At 33.5% G+C, this 22,890-nt stretch overlaps 1 protein-coding gene across 5 annotated transcripts in view; it reads right to left on the bottom strand.

Annotated features, from left to right (window-relative positions):
* Positions 1–16,794, bottom strand: part of LOC128217656 (dystroglycan 1-like) — a 29,010-nt gene extending 12,216 nt beyond the window's left edge. The window contains exon 1 of one of the 5 annotated variants that reach the window (XM_052924943.1): positions 16,722–16,794. The gene's annotated coding sequence lies outside the window, so the exon portion shown is untranslated. The other 4 variants (XM_052924940.1, XM_052924946.1, XM_052924941.1 and 1 more) reach the window with 4 other exon arrangements.
* Between the last annotated feature and the right edge of the window lie 6,096 nt (positions 16,795–22,890).

Below are 22,890 nucleotides of genomic sequence, written 5' to 3'. Positions count from 1 at the left end.
GAGAGTGCAGCTTTAAGAACATTGATTTAAGCTCTTACCAGACAGCAATGAAGCAGAATAGCTTTCAATTCTTTGCCAAAAGGCATATATTTCCGAGACAAAAATTAACAGAATACATGACCTTACACGGGAAAGTCATCATTTAGATGAAAGTCGTGTAACTTAGATGTCCATCAATTCCTCTGGGGACATCAATGATGAAGAAAGCCATGTTGTTTTCCAAAAAAATAAATAACTGCACCTGACACCAGTTGCCATGATACAACTCATTTATCACAGTGCAATCACTAATGTCTGGTACGACCCTTACCCAAAACACATTATATAACCATTACCATCCGAAAACAAACCAACAGATGAATCTGATTGTATGAACAAAGTAATTAAAGAATTCCAAACAATTTGATAGATGAATCTGTATTATTTGATCGTATGCAACAATGTCGTTAATTACTTGAAACAATTCAATAGATGCATTTGATTGTATGCAATCTTCATAAGAACCATTGTTTTAATATTTATTCATTCTTTTCAGTAAATTAACACAATTGTATTATAATTTTGGTACATCTTATTTAGGAGTGCATCTTTTAAAGGAAATATATAATTTCTTTATCATAAAATAATGATAAAGTAATTCTTATTTATTAAATGCAGTACTTATTAAAAATAATGGCTATATATGAAAAAAGCTACTTAATGTCCGTTGTTACTTACCGGTACAAAATTTCAAGAAATTTGTAGCTTGTTGGATAAATCCAAAGGCAAAAGAATGTTTTAGCTAAAATCACATACACCAATCTACCTAAATATGTCAACTAATGAGGTGTACCAATAAGTAAGAATAATGAATCTGAATTATCTGATTGTATGCAAAAATGTAATTAGAGACGTGTATGCAACAATGTCATTAGAGACTTGAAACAATTCAATAGATGCATCTGATTGTATGCAACAATGTAATTAGAGACTTGAAACAATTGAATAGATGCATCTGATTGTATGCAACAATGTCATTAGAGACTTGAAACAATTCAATAGATGCATCTGATTGTATGCAACAATGTCATTAGAGACTTGAAAGAATTCAATAGATGCATCTGATTGTATGCAACAATGTAATTAGAGACTTGAAACAATTCAGTTGATGCATCTGATTGTATGCAACAATGTAATTAGAGACTTGAAACAATTCAATAGATGCATCTGATTGTATGCAACAATGTCATTAGAGACTTGAAACAATTCATTAGATGCATCTGATTGTTTGCACCAATGTAATTAGAGACTTGAAACAATTCAATAGTTGCATCTGATTGTTTGCAACAATGTAATTAGAGACTTGAAACAATTCAATAGATGCATCTGATTGTATGCAACAATGTCATTAAAGACTTTGATTCCCTTCATGCAAATGAATAGACAAAATATTCTGATAACGTTTTGCAGGGAAGAAAAAAACCCATCTGATATAAACTCCTTTAGGGAGAGCTAAACTCAATTTGCTATTCAATCATTCAATGGAGAAGAAACCTGTTATTGGCTGTAAAGCTGTATCATAACAGTTTCCAACAAGAGGCCCAAAAGGGCCTATGCTCTACTGGCATGGCTTTTGTGGTCATATCAATCCAGAGCATGTATGTATGGGTAAAAGGCAACAGACATATGGTTTATGTTTTGTGTTTGGCTTACCTGAAAACGTAGCACGTTCAACATCTGAGCCCAGAAAGTATTGTAAGCAGATTAGTTCCATGAACTATTTTAATATGTGCCAAGTAAAAGTCATCTGACAAAAAAAAAATGCTTATAAAACTGTACTCATAGTAAAAATTTCTGTAGTTTTAAAAGTTAAAAAAAGTTGGTCAAAAGGTCAAAGTCAAGGGCATCCTAGGACAACATTGATCAATTTGAACAAACATTCACAAGCAATTGTGCTGAGATGGATCCAACGAACACACAAAAAGATTTTTAAACCTTTCCAGATTTATGTTTACCAAACCTGTGAACCCTGGGTGTGGCCAGTAATGACACCAGGTGCATAACTTAAACATTCACAACCAATTTTGTTAAGATGAATGCGCAAACTACAGAACTTAAAGCTAAAAAATGGCCTTTGGGCTTTCAACAAGAACAAGGCAGAGTAATTCACAAAATCAGCTGCAGAAGCAAAAAGAAAATTGTCTCTCAAAATCCTAGACTTGCAAATTGTCTCCCTTAACTCTAAGACTTGAATTTACATGTACATGTAAACTTGGCTAAAAATAGAATTCGCTCATGCAGACCTGGCTAAAAATAGAGAGCATTTCTTTAAAACTTTCATGGCCCATAATCTAGGCATTCATGGGCGGAAGGAACCGAGCTCTAATGGATATCTAGATACTGTACAAGTTTCATTGAGATACAATAAAAACTGAAGACTGTATCGTGTTCACAACCAATTGTTTACAACCAATTGTTTACACAATAGCATTTTTTTATACTATCAAGGGCCATAATCTAGGCATGCATGAGCGGATCTGGCTGGTTTTCGAAAGGAACCCAGCTCTAATAGATATCTAAATACTATACAAGTTTCATTGAGATACAATCAAAACTGAAGACTGTATCGTGTTCACAAGCAATTGTTTACAGACGCACGAACGCACGACCGCACGGACGCACGGATGCACATACTACGTACACATTACCATCGCATAAGCTCTTCTGGCCTTTGGCCAGTAGAGCTAAAAATAGCCTGGTTTACCTGCCCTGACCATTTCATTCTCTTGTTGTGAATGGTATGCGGGGTACCAGCTAATTTCAACAGATAGCCTGGGTTACCTGCCCCTACCATTTCATTATCTTGTTGTGCATTGTACGCTGGGTACCAGCCAATTTCAACAGATAGCCTGGGTTACCTGCCCTTACCATTTCATTATCTTGTTGTGCATTGTACGCTGGGTACCAGCCAATTTCAACAGATAGCCTGGGTTACCTGCCCTTACCATTTCATTATCTTGTTGCCCATTGTATGCTGGGTACCAGCCAATTTCAACAGATAGCCTGGGTAACCTGCCCTCACCATTTCATTATTGTGTTGTGCATTGCAGGCTTGGCACCAGACAATTTCAACAGATAGCCTGGGTAACCTGCATTTAAGTTGCTGTTTATTATATGCTGGGTACCAGACCAATTTCAACAGATTGAAATCCTTATAATAAAACAAAACGTTAATGTAATAACTTGCAAGTGGTACAAACAGCGAGTGCCTAAGATTGCATGTTTATGGCCAATAAATTCACGAGGGGCACCCACTCACAAAATCTATAACCAGATGAACTTTGATCTAATGGTGTCTACTTCCTAGTACGAGGACTGTAATTCACTTACTGGCCATAAGTTTTGGACAGGACAGGAATCAATATCATTTCAAGAAAAACACATATCCCATGTCTCTGCATGCTCAATCAATTATGGAATAATTTGTGCTTCCTTTTTAAGATTTGATATCAATCAATACTGGCAGGCCAATGTTAGCATATGAACGATCTTATAGTTCGATCTTTTATTTTGTATACCCCAGTAACAAAAACACTAGGAAATGCAATTGTGCATGTTTTCCTTGCAATGTCAACAAAGTCAATGATAGGTTCCATCTGTCCAGGAAAAAACGGCTGATAACAAACCTGTGAAATCTTCTTTGTACAGCCTCTAATGAGATTACAGGCTGCAACAAAGCAAACACGATTTCCCCAAGAACATGGAAAAGCAATTCATTTTAAGAATGCATGTCACCAGAGTGCAAATTATATAATGGAGCTTTTTTGATAATACACAAACTTAAAGCTCATCTATAAATTTCTTAGTGACACTATTATTCAAAATCAATACATACACATGTGAATCAAACATACATTTTGACTGATAAAACCTTTGACTACTTACTAAATAATGCATTTATGGAAAATATTAATTACTGATAACAATTTAAGATTGTAACCATGTATTTATCAGCTGAAAACACAAAAATATTAAATGCTTGGTGAATGCTAAAAGATTTACAGTGGTCTAATATAGTCTGAAAAGGTAGAAATACCGTGTGTTATGCACATTTGTTTCAAAGTTAACTTGGTATCCTTTATAAGAACCATTGTTTTCGACATATATTCATCCCTTTTGGAATATTAAACATGAGTATTAATTGTGGTAAATCTTATCTGGAAATAAGAGTGCATCTTTTAAGTGACATGTATAAAAAAAATGATTTAACGGTTTCTATTATGTGATCAATGAATTATCAACTTTTTTACAAATATAGCCCAAGTACCACGAACTAATCCATAAGTTGCAGACTGAAGTATTTATCCATAATTCTTCCATTACCGCCTTTCAGAATAAGCTCCAATTTCTCATAAAAGCATAAGTCACTTTTATCAGGATTAAGCTAAGCTCATTATTTTGTTTTTGGATAATTTGTGTTATTTTTACACTCCTTTATAATTTTGAACTTCAAAGTGATTATAAGTCATATTTAAAATCAATCTTATACTTACAAATGTATAACAAACATATATTTTGAGCGATAAACCTTTAACTACTTACTAAATTAGTATAAATAATGCATTTATCGAAAATATTAATTACTGATAACAAGTCGGAAAAGATTTACAGTGATCAAGTATCGTCTAATATTAAACGTAGAAATACTGTGTTTTCTGCAACTTTCTTTCAAACTAAACACAGTACTTCTCCTTCATAAGAACCATTGTTTTTGATATTTAATTATTCTTTTGGGTAAATTAAAAACAATTGTATCAATTGTGGTACATCTTATTTAGGAGTAAGAGTTCATCTTAAAAGGAAATATTCTTTATCATAATAATGATAAACTAATTTTTACATTTTTAAAATCAATATAAAGCAAGAACAGTTTGGCTATATGTATAAAACTACTTACTCTTGTTTCTGACAAAATTTCAACAAATTTGGACCTTGTTGGATAAATCCAAAGGCAAAAGAATGTATTAGCTAAAATCACATACACCAATCTACCAAAATATTTCAACTAATGAGGTGTACCAATGAGTAAGAAGGCAACCCTGATCAGGAGCAATTAGATGTTGGTTAATCACCTGTCCAGGTAACACAAGACCTGTCACAATTCTCGTCCATCACCACACTGGGGGAGCAACACCAGCCAAGTATTTGCATATAGATTGGTGCAATACAACATTAATGTTCACTTGGGTAATGGGCGATCAGTCAGAATTATGTTATAGCATTACTGTAGTTGCATAAGTTACAGGTAGTTTATATGGTACTAAAAATATAAACATATTACCAGAAACATCTAGGTGTGGAGGTTACAGAATAGAATGATTCAACTTTAGGCCACGAAATTAACTGCTAGATTTTTATGCAAATTTGTTGTTCTTTTTATAAATGGTGGTGAGGGTACATTTTATTTTTTTTATTTTTTTTCTAGATGACTGTTTTACCATTGAATATGTGTTCGTGCTCTTTGCTAATATTGCATAAGGGACCATAAACATGAGTTTCTAGACGAACCACAATAGGATCGTTACAATTCTCCTTTTTAACATGTGAATGTTATACATCAAAACCGTACTTATAAATAAAAGCCGTTCCCATACAGTACTGAACCAATACTCAAGTACAGACCCTAGTTTTATCTTTTTATTTAAGTCAATATAAATAAAGATCGTCCCTGGACCAACTGAAGCAATTAATACTCAAACGCAGATCCTAGATTAACAATTTTATTAGAGTCAATAAAATTTAAGAGGCAGCAGAAAAAGGCGGGGCAGGTGGGTATAAAAATCTAGTAATTAATGTATAGTTTCCTAAGCAATGCTTATGTTAAGTAACTTCCTAAGGTGATGAATATGTACAGGCTCCTAATTAATCTGTTGACCAGAAATAAATCAAGATTCATTCTTAAAAACAATACCAAACAAGATAATGATCATATTAAATGTATAATAAAAAAATATATTTAGTGGTCATCATCTTCTTTTGTCCCATGAAAAGGCAGCATTTCTTATACTACTACAATATATTAAAGATGTGTACATAAAAATATAATTATTAATGTATATGATAATATCATTTGCTTTAAAATAAATTGAAAACACATGATTAAGACTGATTTTTTTTCCTGTAAAAAAACATAAGGTTTCACAACTTATTCATAAACAGGTACTCAGCGTTTTCCCAGAGCTAACATTATCATATCATCTGATAAGAACTTGAGAACAGGAAGTTTACAAATTCACTGTATATTAAATTATCATTCAACAGTTCGGAGCAGCTGACTTCTTCCTAAAAGATAGACCATCCCTTGAACTTACATCATCAATTTGCTGTAACATAATTATGCTCTTAAGACTTTGCAGAACATTTCATGTACTTATGAAACATACATACAAGATTATAAATGAGCTATGTGATTTTTTTCTCTAAAATGATTAAAACTTTTCACAGTTTGAATGAAAAAAATGTCTAAAAACAATCAATAGGTTTATTGGACATGAATTGGTAAATATGAATAATTAACAGATGTTATTTTCAATTTCCAAAAAGACATGCACACCCGCTAAACTCCTACTAGGTGCTAGTTCAATACTAAACAGACTACCAAATATTCAATTTATTAATTCATAAGTGGCAGTTTCTGTACCTGGTATAGTTATCGTTATTTGTGTTTCAATTAACTCTCGAAAACTACATTGAAATACTCACAATTATTAACCATAGCCAATGACTGAAAGTTTCATCATTTAAGAAAAACAGTTTATAGTCCAGAAAGTCGGAGAAAATCAGAAAACCACTGTATCCAGCAATGCTGATCAATTCCCCACACAGCTTTACCCTGATCTGAAGACTGGCTCCACATCTGCAGGCCTCACTGAAAAAGCTGTCAAAACAAATCCCAGATACTCCACCGCACAGTGGAAAGTACAGAAACATATCTCTCTGAGCATGATCAAATTTTGACCTCCAGTGATTTTTTGTTTGAAATTATTTTTACCAGCATGTGCCATGCAAATTGGGAAAAAAGTAAACTTTGAGAAAAAGTCAGTTCTGATCAATGCTATAGGTTGACAGTTCTGATATATGTTAGAGGTTGATAGTTCTGATCAATGCTATAGGGTGATAGTTCTGATCTATGCTATAGGTTGATAGTTCTGATCAATGTTATACATGTAGGTTGATAGTTCTGATCAATGCTATAGGGTGATAGTTCTGATCAATGCTATAGGTTGATAGTTCTTATCAATGCTATAAGTTGATAGTTCTGACCAATGTTATAGGTTGATAGTTCTGATCAATGTTATAGGTTGATAGTTCTGATCAATGCTATAGGTTGATAGTTCTGACCCATGCAATAGGTTGATAGGTCTGATCAATGCTATAGTTTGATAGTTCTGACCAATGTTAAAGGTTAGTAGTTCTGAGCAATGCTATAAGTTGATAGTTCTGATCAATGTTATAGAATTATAGTTCTGATCAATGTTTTAGGTTGATAGTTCTGATCAATGTTATAGAATGATAGTTCTGATCAATGTTTTAGGTTGATAGCTCTGATCAGTGTTGTACATGTAGGTTGATAGTCCTGATCAATGCTATAGGGTGATAGTTCTGATCAATGCTATAAGTTGATAGTTCTGATCAATGTTATACATGTAGGTTGATAGTTCTGATCAATGCTATAGGGTGATAGTTCTGATCAATGCTATAGGTTGATAGTTCTGATCAATGTTATACATGAGGTTGATAGTTCTGATCAATGCTATAGGGTGATAGTTCTGAGCAATGCTATAAGTTGATAGTTCTGATCAATGTTATAGAATTATAGTTCTGATCAATGTTTTAGGTTGATAGTTCTGATCAATGTTATAGAATGATAGTTCTGATCAATGTTTTAGGTTGATAGCTCTGATCAGTGTTGTACATGTAGGTTGATAGTCCTGATCAATGCTATAGGGTGATAGTTCTGATCAATGCTATAGGTTGATAGTTCTGATCAATGTTATACATGTAGGTTGATATTTCTGATCAATGCTATAGGGTGATAGTTTTGATCAATGCTATAGGTTGATAGTTCTGATCAATGTTATACATGAGGTTGATAGTTCTGATCAATGCTATAGGGTGATAGTTCTGAACAATGCTATAGGTTGATAGTTCTGATCAATGTTATAAGTTTATTGTTCTGACCAATGTTATAGATTGATAGTTCTGATCAATGCTATAGGTTGATAGTTCTGATCAATGCTATAGGTTGATAGTTCTGACCCATGCTATAGGTTGATAGTTCTGATCAATGCTATATGTTGATAGTTCTGACCAATGTTATAGGTTGATAGTTCTGAGCAATGCTATAGGTTGATAGTTCTGACCAATGTTATAGGTTGATAGTTCTGATCAATGTTATAGGTTTATAGTTCAGATCAATGTTATAGGTTGATATTTCTTATCAATGTTATAGGTTGATAGTTCTGATCAATGTTATAGGTTGATAGTTCTGATCAATGCTATAGGTTGATAGTTCTGATCAATGCTATAGGTTGATAGTTCTAATCAGTGTTATAGTTTGAGGCAAATCCTCCAATAAACCAGTGAATACCAGTTTAAATAAGTGGTATACTTAGAGGCAAACCTCCTATAGACCAGTGTTTGACTATTTCTAATCAGTGTTATAGTTTGAGGCAAATCCTGCAATAGACCAGTGTGTGACTAGTTCTGGTCAGTATTATAGTTTGAGACAAACCCTCCAACAGACCAGTGTATGACTAGTTCTAATCAGTGTTACAGTTTGAGACAAACCCTCCAACAGACCAGTGTTTGACTAGTTCTAATCAGTGTTATAGTTTGAGACAAACCCTCCAACAGACCAGTGTGTGACTAGTTCTAATCAGTGTTATAGTTTGAGACAAACCCTCCAACAGACCAGTGTATGACTAGTTCTAATCAGTGTTATACTTAGAGGCAAACCTCCAACAGACCAGTGTATGACTAGTTCTAATCAGTGATATACTTAGAGGCAAACCTCCTATAGACCAGTGTTTGACTAGTTCCAATCAGTGTTATAGTTTGAGACAAACCCTCCAACAGACCAGTGTATGACTAGTTCTAATCAGTGTTATACTTAGAGGCAAACCTCCTATAGACCAGTGTATGACTAGTTCTAATCAGTGTTATACTTAGAGGCAAACCTCCAACAGACCAGTGTTTGACTAGTTCTAATCAGTGTTATAGTTTGAGACAAACCCTCCAACAGACCAGTGTTTGACTTGTTCTAATCAGTGTTATAGTTTGAGACAAACCCTCCAACAGACCAGTGTGTGACAAGTTCTAATCAGTGTTATAGTTTGAGACAAACCCTCCAAGAGACAAGTGTGTGACTAGTTCTAATCAGTGTTATAGTTTGAGACAAACCCTCCAATAGACCAGTGGGTGACTAGTTCTAATCAGTGTTATTGTTTGAGACAAACCCTCCAAGATACTAGTGTATGACTAGTTCTAATCAGTGTTATACTTAGAGGCAAACCTCCAACAGACCAGTGTATGACTAGTTCTAATCAGTGTTATACTTAGAGGCAAACCTCCTATAGACCAGTGTATGACTAGTTCTAATCAGTGTTATACTTAGAGGCAAACCTCCTATAGACCAGTGTATGACAAGTTCTAATCAGTGTTATAGTTTGAGACAAAGCCTCCAACAGACCAGTGTATGACAAGTTCTAATCAGTGTTATAGTTTAAGACAAACCCTCCAACAGACCAGTGTATTACTAGTTCTAATCAGTGTTATAGTTTGAGACAAACCCTCTTATAGACCAGTGTTTGACTAGTTCTAATCAGTGTTATAGTTTGAGACAAACCCTCCAACAGACAAGTGTATGACAAGTTCTAATCTCTGTTATAGTTTGAGACAAACCCTCCAACAGACCAGTGTATGACTAGTTCTAAACAGTGTTACAGTTTGAGACAAACCCTCCAACAGACTAGTGTCTGACTAGTTCTAATCAGTGTTATAGTTTGAGACAAACCCTCCAAGATACAAGTGTGTGACTAGTTCTAATCAGTGTTATAGTTTGAGACAAACCCTCCAACAGACCAGTGTATGACTAGTTCTAATCAGTGTTATAGTTTGAGACAAACCCTCCAATAGACCAGTGTATGACTAGTTCTAATCAGTGTTATAGTTTGAGACAAACCCTCCAATAGACCAGTGTGTGACTAGTTCTAATCAGTGTTATAGTTTAAGACAAACCCTCCAATAGACCAGTGCATGACTAGTTCTAATCAGTGTTATAATTTGAGGCAAATTCTCCAATAGACCAGTGCATGAAGAGTTTAACACGCAACAATTCATACAAAGATAAAAAGCATTAAATGCCCCATAATTCGGGTAAAAAATGTCAATGCAGTACATTTTCAATCACAAATTCATTTCTTCTACACATGGTGCAAGATCATCTGTAACACTTTGAATAATTTGCTTCAAATGGCCAAATATTTTTTTACTACATCCAAAATAGGGAAAATGCTATGGGATTGATTCCAACCAGTCTTTGATTCCAGATGGACAGTCAGCACCATAACAATTATTCATAGCTATCTGCATTGGATGCCTTATCATCTGTAAAAATCCATAGCACTTCCTCCAAATGGTGCAAGAGGAATTCAACAAATTTGATTTTGTTAAAATGACACTCTTATTGAAAATCAGTAAAAACACATGTATAAAAAAATAAACCTTTTACTACTTATTAAAAAATTGATTTATGGAAACTATAATTACTGTTATCAAGATTGTAACCATGTACATGTAATACCTGAAAACGCAAAACTATTAAATGATTGGTGAGTGCTAAAAGATTTACTGTGAACTACTATTGTCTCATAAGGTAGAAATACCATGTTTTCTGCACCTTGCTTTCAAATTAAACTCGGTATCCTTCATAAGAACCATTGTTTTTGACATTTATTCATCTTTTTTGTTAGATTTTAACAATTGTATTCATTGTGGTAAATCTTATTTGGGAGTAAGAGTGCACCTTTAAGAAACATATACTTCATACACTTGTATAGGAAAATAAGGCTTTCAAAATGGACAGGGTGCTGAAGAAAAGAGTACTGAGAGACAAGAGAGCACATTGTATTTGGCAGTGAATAAGCAAAGCTTTACGAATTTCATTGAAAATGTTAGAAAATTTGCTCTTTTAAAGTAATATTAGTTTTCAGCTTATTAATATGTAATGTTTGATTTAATTCATAATCACATTTCAAGTTTTAATCAAAACAAAAGAAATATTTTATGTTTGATTGAATTGGTAATCACTTTTCAAGTTAAAATCAAAACAAAAGAAATATTTGATGATCTTCAGCATTAATAACTTTTTGAAGGCAGGAGTGGGCACATTCTAGTCATGAGGGCAGATTAGGGTGCTTACAAAACAGACAGGGTGCAGCACCCTCCCATAATCCTACAGCTAAAACCCTAGGGAAATAAACAAGGGATTGTAACAAAATAGATGCACTGGAAAATAATCTCTGAAACATTTACACACTGGACTTAAATACTCCAAATATTTCATGAGGAGTTTGACACCCAAGAATTTGTGTTGCAACAAAGAAACATTGGGCATTAAAGCTGGATTTTTCATTTTGACAAAAGCAATATTACAGCAGATAATCCTTTGTTTAAAAATCTGGCTTAGATTAATAAACAAAAGCAGCAACTGTTGCAAAATACCCATTTTAATCCTATTTTAATAATTCCAAGTTTGGTGATATGTGGTTGTAGGGTGGACACTGTAAATAGTATCAAACTTAGTACTATAATTACATTGTCTGCCCTCTAGCTGTGTATAGCTTACGTACAGCCACTTATCGCCAAACCTGGTATTTAAAAAATAGGATTGGGTATTTTGCGATTTATCGCCCTATAATTATAGAAATTACCTAGAACCTGTCATTCCCTATAAATAGCTTTAATAGCCATTGTCCAATCATCACCAAATTTGGTAAGAATTTGTATGAGCAATATTACTTTGTAAGGTTTGATACCGTAACCAGAAAAATGTCCCCTCAGTCACATGAGAGTTATGACCCTTAAATTGGCAATAATTATACTTTCTTTCAGAATATTTAGAACAGAACAGAAACTTTCTTTAGATCACAAAGAAATATGTACACACATACCAATACATCATAATGCATTGTTTAGGTTTATATCTTACCAAAATAATTGGGACTCGAAAAGTCGAAAGACAATAAAGACACAAAACATTACATTCAACAAAGGAATTATTGGTCGATCTTTACATATTTTGAATCAATACCTCTTCAGAATTTTATACATTGAAGGTTTCTGAATGTTGGATAATAATCATAATTTTGGATTGAACAGACTTGTCTGCATTCCTACACTTAAAGCTGCACTCCCACAGATTTACCGTTTTGACAACTTTTTCATTTTTTGTCCTTGAATGAGCGAATTTTTGCGTAAGTATTCATTCTGCAAACTGGTGATATAAGACTGCTGAGATGAGATGGCAGATTTTCATATTTCCGTTCGAAAATTAATGTTTTATGGCTAAAAGCTTTGCTATCGGTTTAAGAAAAATGCATAAAACATCAATTTTTTAACTTAATATGAAAACCTGCGATCTGATCTTTGCAGCAGTCTTATATCACTGGTTTCTAAGCATTTTTGTGTTGGCTCATTCATAGACAAACAATAAAAAAGCTGTCAAAACATTATTTCTGTGAGATTGCAGCTTTAAACTGTTTACAATTTTGTCATATCTTGCAATCTGGTTGTATAAAGTTATATCCTTGATTATAAAGTTATTCTAGATAAACCCTCACAAGCTGAATTCTACAACAAGCAGTAGAGCTTACTTTCCGGTGTATCTGCTTTGGACAATATTTTATTACAGCTCATAAAAAATATAATTTAGGCAGAAAACCGGTATAGAGAAAACTGGGTCTGGTGTCGGCCTGAAGCAACTAAATCAGCAACAAGCTTCCGATTATTAGCAAGGTGACCTACTAATTGAGATAACTTGTCTGTGATATACCTATAAACAACAGTTAAAGCATCCATTCCCATTCAAAGACGCATAATTATAATGCTTCTACTTAACCAGTCATTGATATTAGACTTTTGGATTAACAAGTCCGAATTCTTATACTACTGCTTGGCCAAATTTTTCAACAATCCCCGCTATAAAAATTCCAAATTTGAGCAAGCCTGAAGGATATTTTACCAGTGCAGGGTTTGCAGGCTTGTCTTAATTTCAACCACTGCTTAACCATGATTTTTTTTTAACTTGAATACCAGTGCGCCTGTCCTTAAGTTGTTCTTTATGTAAATGTTGCATACAACATAATTCGAGCTGTACAAAGGGATAACCTGTTTCAAGATTGTTTGTCCATTTTTATTGCAAAAAGAATGTTTAACTTGTCTTCTAAGACTGCAAGGTTTCCTGAGCAATATGCAGCTTTTGTCGAGGAAATTCATGGAAAATTGATTTATAAATATACAAGTAGACAAGAAGAGTGAATTCTATTTTTGCCCCATAACTTGTTGTATGTTTATTTATATATATATATTTATATGATAGGTGGAAATAAATCATGGACTTGATACTGTCATTGAATGGTAAATTTAAAGGGACTAGACACCAGACGGTCCCAAAATCAGCAAATACAGTTTTTTCTCGAAACAAGATTAGAATTATCAATATGAATTAATATGAGGCCATTAATATATCATTTTACATGATTAAAAGAATATATGTCACTGTCTCAGCCGAAGTTACCTGTTTAAAAATTGTTTCCTAGTTTATAGTACATATAGTCATTTAGCATATATACGTGAAAGTCACATGATAAGTAGAGGATACATATATACTGACGCTATCTTTTAATTTACTGGAATTTACATGGAAACAAACAAAATCAATAAGGAAACGGAAAAATATGCAAAAAAATGCAAAAGATACATGTGTTGTTGTCGATGTGATAAATCAGCAAGTAAGATTCGATGCATTGCACTCAGCGATATCAATTTTATGTAAGGTTTTGACAAAAAGAGCACTTCAAATGGTATCATCTGGTGTCTAGTCCCTTTAATCATTCATTGTTTGTTTTTAGACTCACAAATAGTCGTTAAGCTGGTCTTGTCAACAAAATGGTTGCCTGTGGACTACAGTTCTATTGCAAAATCAGGCCCCAAATGCAATTGGTTATCAAATCAAAATGGAAGGAGTATTATTTGCTAACAAAGAATTAATGAAACAGAACAATTATTCCTAATATTTGTTAAATAGAAATAATGTTAAACCATTAAGATTTATTGATTCTTATTTCCAATGCATACTTTTGGAAGAAATTCATTCAAAAAAATTGTATAAAAGGTATTAAGTCATTGACACAAGCTTTCTTGAACAAGCTCAAAAACTACTTGTTCATATAAATTATATATCGTAAGATTTTCTTGAACAAATCTGAACAAATAAACATTTGACTAGTTCTTATCAGTGTTATGGTTTGAGGCAAATCCTCCAGGGTTGATACAGACTTGTAGGCCTATGGCATAATATGCTTATTTCATTCACTGAGTAAGCAGAGGGAAGGTACAGAAGAACAAGGTCAAAGTTCTTTTACAAACTTCAAATATAAAAATCAATTCCATTCATCTTCTATTCTTTGTAAAGCTGTTATTTTGTATTGTGTTAAAGATGACATCCCTGAATCTAATACAGGGGGACAAGAAAAATAAATAAAGAGAATAAATATTGAGAAAAAAATAACATATCAGGGTTGTTGTTATTTTTGCAAATATACAGGATAACAATTATGTATGGTACCAGTAGCAAACTTGATTATAAAACGGTAACAACAATTGCTCTCAACCCAAAAACACATCTTGTGCCTACATGCTAGATTTCTTGACATAAATGCAGTCTATGTAATTTACTGACCTCCCCAATTCCACAAACAACAAGACATATTAAATATTGTTTCATAGAGCATTCATTAGCTACAAGATTAATTTTCCCCAATTCCATCACAAACTAGCAAAACCAATAACATTGCATAAAAGTTGACTTTAAAGACCTAGTTTAAGCCTTCTATAAGTGACCCCTCTTATCAGAGTATCCTGTTGTGCAGTTTTAGTGGCCCTGATCAAATAAATTAATACACAGGAAATTGGCAACTGCCTGAATGAGTACCGTATTTTCTCGACTATAAGACGGGGAAATTGGGTCCCGATTTTTACCCCCAAAGTAGGGGACCCGTCTTATAAGCAAGTCGATAAAATATTAAAAAAAGATTCAAGTCAAAATCAGTTAAATTTTACATAGGGTATTCGTCTATCCAGTCTATCGTCTGCTGATATAAGTATGGGGCAATTAAGTAAACAACAACACGAAATCTCTTCACCGCGCGTGCTCTGACGTCACACAGTGTACCGTTATATCTGCATTTTTTCTCATGGCGCGTGTCAGTATAATTAGTACGACAGATATATCAAATCAATAAATTGGAATCTTAATATGATGTAGGTACCTAACTGTCAATTTGATTAAGCAAACAAATGACAATGCGAATATGAATCCTTTATGTTCGTCGCCAATCAAGGGACAATATTGCCTAAAGCATTATTGCTAAACAAACACCTATTCATGCCTCGGCTTTTCGCAGTTATGTTATTGAAGCCATTTATTTTGCCGAAGAACTTCATTGGTGTCTTCAATAAAAAATAAACTAAAACAAACATATGTTGTTATTAATTAATTATTACAATTTCGATAAGTAACGACCTGTCCTGCAAACGTATGTACTCATTTTTAACCTACCTCCAAATAGAGAGCTCACAGTTGCCCGCCATTTTCTTTGAGTAAAACAAAAACAGTTACCGCGAAAGTCGATAATTGTCCGTTGAGCTTGAACATTTTTACACATTAGGAAGAATTTTAGCATTTTAGATTTGCTTAAAAATTGACCCCGTCTTATAAGCGAGTCGAAACAAAAAGCACCAGATTTCATAGGCAAAGTTAGGGGGCCGTCTTATAAGCGAATCGCCTTATAGTCGAGAAAATACGGTAGCTACAATAATGAGCTATCAGGGATACTTTTTTATTATTTTGACATTTCATGTGTATCCCTGTAACGTGGACGTCACGAGTCTGCCATAGTCTAAAAATCGTCAAAAGACTCATTGACGGCCATTTAGGTGGACTACCTGAATGAGTACTAGTACTTTGACTTTCAACAAGAGAGATTTATAAATATTATAATGATATGTTTTGCAGTACTAGAACTGTGCTTACTTCAGGCCTGATGCAAATAGTATTGAAACATTAACAGTGTTTTCCTTCAATGTGACTGAATTTATAAGGAGAAATGTGACAGTTTATTGACCTTTTTATTGCCTTTGTTTAAATCAATGTCATTTGAACTGAATTTAAAGGAATTACATGGCTGCCATTTAAGTGAAACTGGGACCAAAAACAAATGTAATCTTACTCCCTGGTGAAGGACTGGTAGTATCAAGGGAAACATCCGAATTCAGGTCATGTCCGAATAAGAAGTATTTGAAGATATGATCATAAATACTAAGGTCAGTTTCTAAGCATATTGGCATCGTAACTGTTCATTTAAGTTTAAAGGATATAAACATAATACCAAAAATCTTACCAAAATTGAAAATACACTAATTACAAATTAACAAGTTAACGAAACGAAAAATTGCCCTAACACCGGTTTGCAGTCAAATCGGCTATGAAAGAAAGGTAGAACAAGATGGTCGAGGAACAAGATTAAATGGTATAAAAAGTCGTTGGAGTTCAAGTTCGAAATTCATAACTAGTACCTGCGCGCTATTTTCGTTTAAAATGTTTTGGGAAAGAATTAGAAAGAAACAACCGGTTTACAAAATGCGCCAAAGATGATGCCCCTCTTCCCTCATAGTCAGTCGCATGCCCCTCGATCATCCATCATTGTCCCATGCTAAATGTGATGCCTCGTTGTCATATGCTCAAGTGTTGCCGCACTCGTTTTCATTTATCATGTACCTTCGGTGTCGTCAATAGTGACTCCCTATATAGCTCGTGACCACGTTGTCACAATTATATTAATATATATACCCCGACCCCATGGCTGTCTTGGGCTTATGTGCAGCCCCTCCAATGTTGCAATAGGCTAAATAAGATTCCTCCATCGTTGCCTAAGCTTCAATTGTTGTGTCATAACGGTTTAAGAAAAATGCATAAAACATTAATTTTTGACTTAAATATAAACATCTACGATTTAATCTTTTGTCCGCAGTCATACAGTACTGTTAAGACCAAACTTTACACCCTTGTGCACTAGGAGTGAACTACTAGTGAACAATTTGTGCACTATTGATAAACTAATGTAGTCTGTAGTTTATTTGATAAGCCAGTATTGATTTTTCTGGTCCACTGAGATTGGCCTTACTATATTGATTTTATATCACTGATAAGATCTTTTCCTCTACCAGTTCATTTCAAAACTTGTGACAAAATCTTTTAGTATTCACTGATGACTTTATGATGTAAAGCCATTGTACTAGGCTTATAAGACAAGGGGTTTCTATATTTGTCAATTTTATTTTATTGTTGATAAAAAAGAATATTACATTTCTTAAAATAAATACAATAAGTTTATTTGAAAGCCAATATTTTGAAACAGGTGTGTTATATAATATACTTGTGTCACTATTGTAACATCTGAACAATTATGACATTTTTTTTGTAATTCAGACATTTGATTTAAGTCATTAAGTGATAACAAAATATTAACTCTGAATGCTTTGTATATACAGTTAACAGCACTATTTCTATCATAATATTTACAACACATAATACTGTTTTGCTCCCTTAACAGACGTAAGCTAGAACAGATGAAATTTCTTCCCAACAACTCATCACAAGTACACATTGTTTTTGTCCATAACACGCACACACTCAGCCCACACCTGATGATGTAAATCATTTTTTCGGGCCAGTAACAAAAGAAAAGGGGACCCGTCATTTACTGGTCATATTTCTTAAATAAATTATTTCTTAGCCAATATTTTAAATAAGAGTGTAAAATCCTATGTATAAAAGTGAACAGCACTATTATATATTCAAACTGTAAATACAAAATCATTGTATCATTTATGATAAAAAAGTAAATGTGATTTAACGAAAGAAAAATGCATGCGGTTGAAAAAAGATCTTGCCTTAATTAGAATAATTTAAAAATAGTAGCTCAAGCTATTTTTCAGATTTTTTTACGTAACTATATTCACGATTTATTTCATTAACTTTCCATAAATAAACATCTTTAAAGCCTAGCTTTAGCATTTGATACTGAATATATCTATTTATCTTTTTCTATAAAAATAGCACAAAGGGAATTGTCCTACCAAATGGCCAACTAACCAGGCATTAAAATTAATTGAATATCAGCAAAATGATAAAACGCTTATTCATTACTTTTGTAATGAGATTACCCATTGTAACAGTGTTAGCCCCAATAGGTCAGAGCCAATAAACAATACACAGGAAGTATCAGGAACCCTGCTGTGATAACATTCAAAATGGCAAAAGATGAAATTATCCTATGCATTCAACCATTAACCAGGCATTACAATGAATATTATTTCATATTAAACTTGCTATTTGATGTTAAAATACATGATATGCATGGTAAATATTAAATATCTCCACTCTTAATAATTTGATTAACAAATGATGAAAAGTGTCATTTAAGATGCAGAATAAGATTTACCAAAATTAATAATATTGTTTTAATATTCCAAAAAGGATGAATAAATGTCAAAAACAATGGTCCTTATAAGGGTACCGAATTTAATTTGAAAGAAATGAGCATAAAACACGCTATCTCTACCGTATGAGACTATTGTAGACTACAGTAGTGTACAGTAAATCTTTTAGCATTCACCAATCATTTAATATTTTTTGCGCTTTCTGCTGTTAAATTCACGGTTACAATCTTGTTATCAGTAGTTAATATTTTCCATTAATGCCTTATTTAGTAGGTAGTTAATGGTTTATCAGTCAAAATTTTGGTTTGTTATTCATGTGTATGTATTGATTTTGAATAAAAGTGTCACTTTAAGAAATAGTATTTTTATTTTATTATGCAGTTGCAACACAAAATATAATAAAAATTAACTATTTTCCATCTTTTATTAAAGCGTATTTGTTTGCATCTCTTCTCTAAAACAAAATTCGTAAAAAATATATTGAGTTTCCTTCAAAGGCCTAGTTTTAGGAATGGTTGTCATGTTAATTGTCTGCTGTGTATCCCTTGTTTATTGCACTAGTGTCATTGCAGGGGCCAATTTCCTGTGTATTTGTTTATTGGCTTGGGGCCATTTAGAGTTGACAACATTTAGAGTAGAAAATAGCATTAGCTCATTAATACACAACCACTTCTTGCATAAACATATATGCATAGCAAATGTATTAATTTGACTGATTGGGAGTAAATAATAAACAAAATAAGTAAAAAGGGTTTTATTCCATTTAAGTTGTAAAATATAAATAATTTTAATGGGATATTATAAATAATACTACTCATATTCTTATTCTAAAGCATTTGATAGTTAGCAGGAGGCAATAAAGATAAAAATCAATACACAGTGTACTATGGGGGGGGGGGGGGCTCTTAAAGAAGGCTTAAATTAGCCTTCAATGGATAGTATTTCATTAAATTATGGAGCAGCATAACCAATAATACAAAATGCCTGAAATATACGTTTATCTATTATGTGTATCAAATTAGAAATGCAGTTAGTAAATCTGGGTACAATGTAGAAAATATACTATAATATTTAATGGTGTACTTATTTGATGATGATTGCTGTCAGGCTGTCACCTTAAATCCGAACACATTTGTTAAACAAGAATAAACATAAAATTGAAAGTTTCAGAAGAGTTGGAAGAAAATCTTTGTTAATATATCCTTTGAATGAATCAACAATGGCACAACAATTTCACAGTTTGAGCTTGGAACAATATATAAGGCGTGAACTTTGATAATTAACTATTACAAATAACGAACAACGTGTAATTATCACCTTGTGAAACTTTAAAGAAAGGCTCATGAACTCCTTTGAATGTTATGTCATAAAAGTATTTGAAGATGAAACCCTTTTATTTAGAACCAAAGTTATATAATTAAAGCTGTCATGATAGCTTTAATTATATAACTTTGGTTCTGTAATTAATATGAAAATAATGCAATGCATATTTATAAAGAAAACAAAAACATTTAAATGTTTGACAAATTAGCTTTATTTTATAAAACAACATCAATCATATAATTCTATATTGTTAAAATGAAAGGTCAAAATTGATTATAATTATTCTATAAAATAGTTTACATTAAAACATCTGTTGAAACTAAACACATCATTCTAAGTTTCACTGTAAAGATAGCATTTATTATAGACTGAAGAAGCCTTATCTGGTCCGCCCCTTGTCTCCATTTAGTCTTTCCCATGTCTTACCCTTGTCTTACCCTAGTGCACTACGAAGTGCACTACGAAGTGAACTGATAGTGAACACGATGTGCACTTACTGTCAAGTTTGGTCTTAACAGTACTGTATATCACTGGTTTCCATGGATTTTCGCAAAAAATTGGCTTGTTCCAAGACAAACATAAAAAGTTGTCAAAACGTCCAATCTGGGACAGTGCAGCTTTAATACTAAAACTTAGTTTTGTGCCATAACAATGAAAAATATACAGTACAGTATCGAGGTCATGAATAAAAATGTTGCCTCCTTCGATGTCGAAGGTTAAAGTGTGACATCCTCCCAAGTTGTTACTTGTAAAGATTTTGCCGCCCTAGTCACTGTCGTAGGTTGAAGTATTACCTTCCCAAGATTGCCATAGGTTAAAGAGTTGCCCTCCATGCTTAAGAAAGCTGCCACTCCGTCGAGATAATAGGTTAAACTATTACCGCTAATGTCGTCAAGCTTAAAGAGTGCCATCTTACCTCGTTTGCCAAATGATAAACTCGTGGTCATATGTTTATAAGTCCCCCTCCTTATCATATGTCAAAGTGTCGACCTCACTCGGTGTCGTAGTTTTAGTGCGGCTCTTCTATCGTTGCCATTGCCCACCTCCCCCGTTGGCTAAGGTTAAACTCGCCGTAACTCGTTGTACTCGCCGAAAGGTTATAAGGCCCGTGTGCGAGTATAAATAGCGTACTCATCTTGTCACCACTGTGGCCGATCCGTGGTCTAGTGGTAACACACTTGACTACAATCCAGGGGTCAAGGTTCGATTCCCCGTCGCATCACTTTAAAAAACTAATCGTCTTCCGGGAGGGACTTTCAATAGGGGTCTCGTGTGACAGTGCTATACACTGAAGCAGGTTAAAGAACCAGGGTAGATCTAACCAGGGCTACATTCTATATGTGCACTATGCTCCAAAAACCTAAAATGACTAACAATCTTAACGGAGCACTCGCCGAATTAGTCCATATAAACACGCGTCCATATCCCACTTGTTGTTTTCATAGCCAAGAATGACAGATCCCAGCGCTCAGTATATTGGGCGGAAAGATAACGGGCAACTATTAGATAGTTCTAAAATGGCGATGCTTTGTTGACAGATCGATCTGAATGTGTGTTTCATAAAACACTTAAGAGGTATTTGCTAAACAAAAAGTGTATGTTTAACTTTTGTGTTTTTATTTAACTATGCAGTGTTAAATATTATGGAGTTACAGTTGAAAAATATATTTTATATTGATTTGAATAAGTGGATTTGTGGCGTTTAGGGAACAAAATGAATATCCTAATGTTAAATAACACGAATGCGAAACAGTGGCTCCAGCTCTTTTAGGAGCTGTGTTTTATAAGAGCCAATATTTACACATCAACTTCCATTCCTTAAATGAACTGCCTTTCGGCAATTGCGTTCATCGATTGATGAACGCAACATCTTCGGATATGTTCGGATCGTAATTCATTGCATAACAGTATACATGAAAGCTATTAATCTTGTTATTGATTGTATTGTGTCTGCAGGTCCCGTAAAATATAGATCAACATTTTTAAAAGTGTTAGTTTATTATATTTTAAATATATTGGTACAAGAAGTGTTTCAATTTTACGTTTTAAAGTGATTTCAAGTAGTTGATCTTTTCCTGCGTTATTGTGACGTCATTTGAAAAAATGTTTCCGGTTATAGTCGGGTCGTTCTATTTACCGAATAGGTAAGAACGGGTTACTGAAAGGTTTTCTTAAATGAAATGAAGTATTTTTTTAACAATTCTTGAATGAAATAATGAACTATTGGTGTAAATATAAGGAATGAATTGCGGGGTTGATGTCATTATCGGGGATATGAACGCAATTGGGTTGGTCAAAGTACGCGTGGAGTCCTTCGGACTCCACACAGTGATAACACACCAACCCCGCAATTCATTCCTTAAATGACACTTCCGAGCTAGAACAAAAGAACGGATATCATCGTAAAACGTAAGTATGACTCGTTATTTTATGTAATATCACAATTATGAGGGCTTATTTGAGAAATCGGGGAATGCAGTGCCATATAAGTATGTTTAATCTTCACACGTATTTCGGTTATTCTGTAAACATATTGTTTATTGAGTTATAAAACCGATTCTCCGATCAAACACATGCATGTTTACAAACGAAAGAAGAACATATATATTTTATATTGATTTAAATAAGAGGATTTGTGGCGTTTAGGAAACAAAATGAATATCCAAATGTTAAATAACACGAATGCGAAACAGTGGCTCCAGCTCTTTTAGGAGCTGTGTTTTATAAGAGCCAATGACATTTCCG

Source organism: Mya arenaria, chromosome 14 (assembly GCF_026914265.1).
Source record: "Mya arenaria isolate MELC-2E11 chromosome 14, ASM2691426v1".
In the NCBI taxonomy this organism is placed as follows: domain Eukaryota; kingdom Metazoa; phylum Mollusca; class Bivalvia; order Myida; family Myidae; genus Mya; species Mya arenaria.
This window is presented reverse-complemented; position numbering and strand designations above follow the sequence as displayed.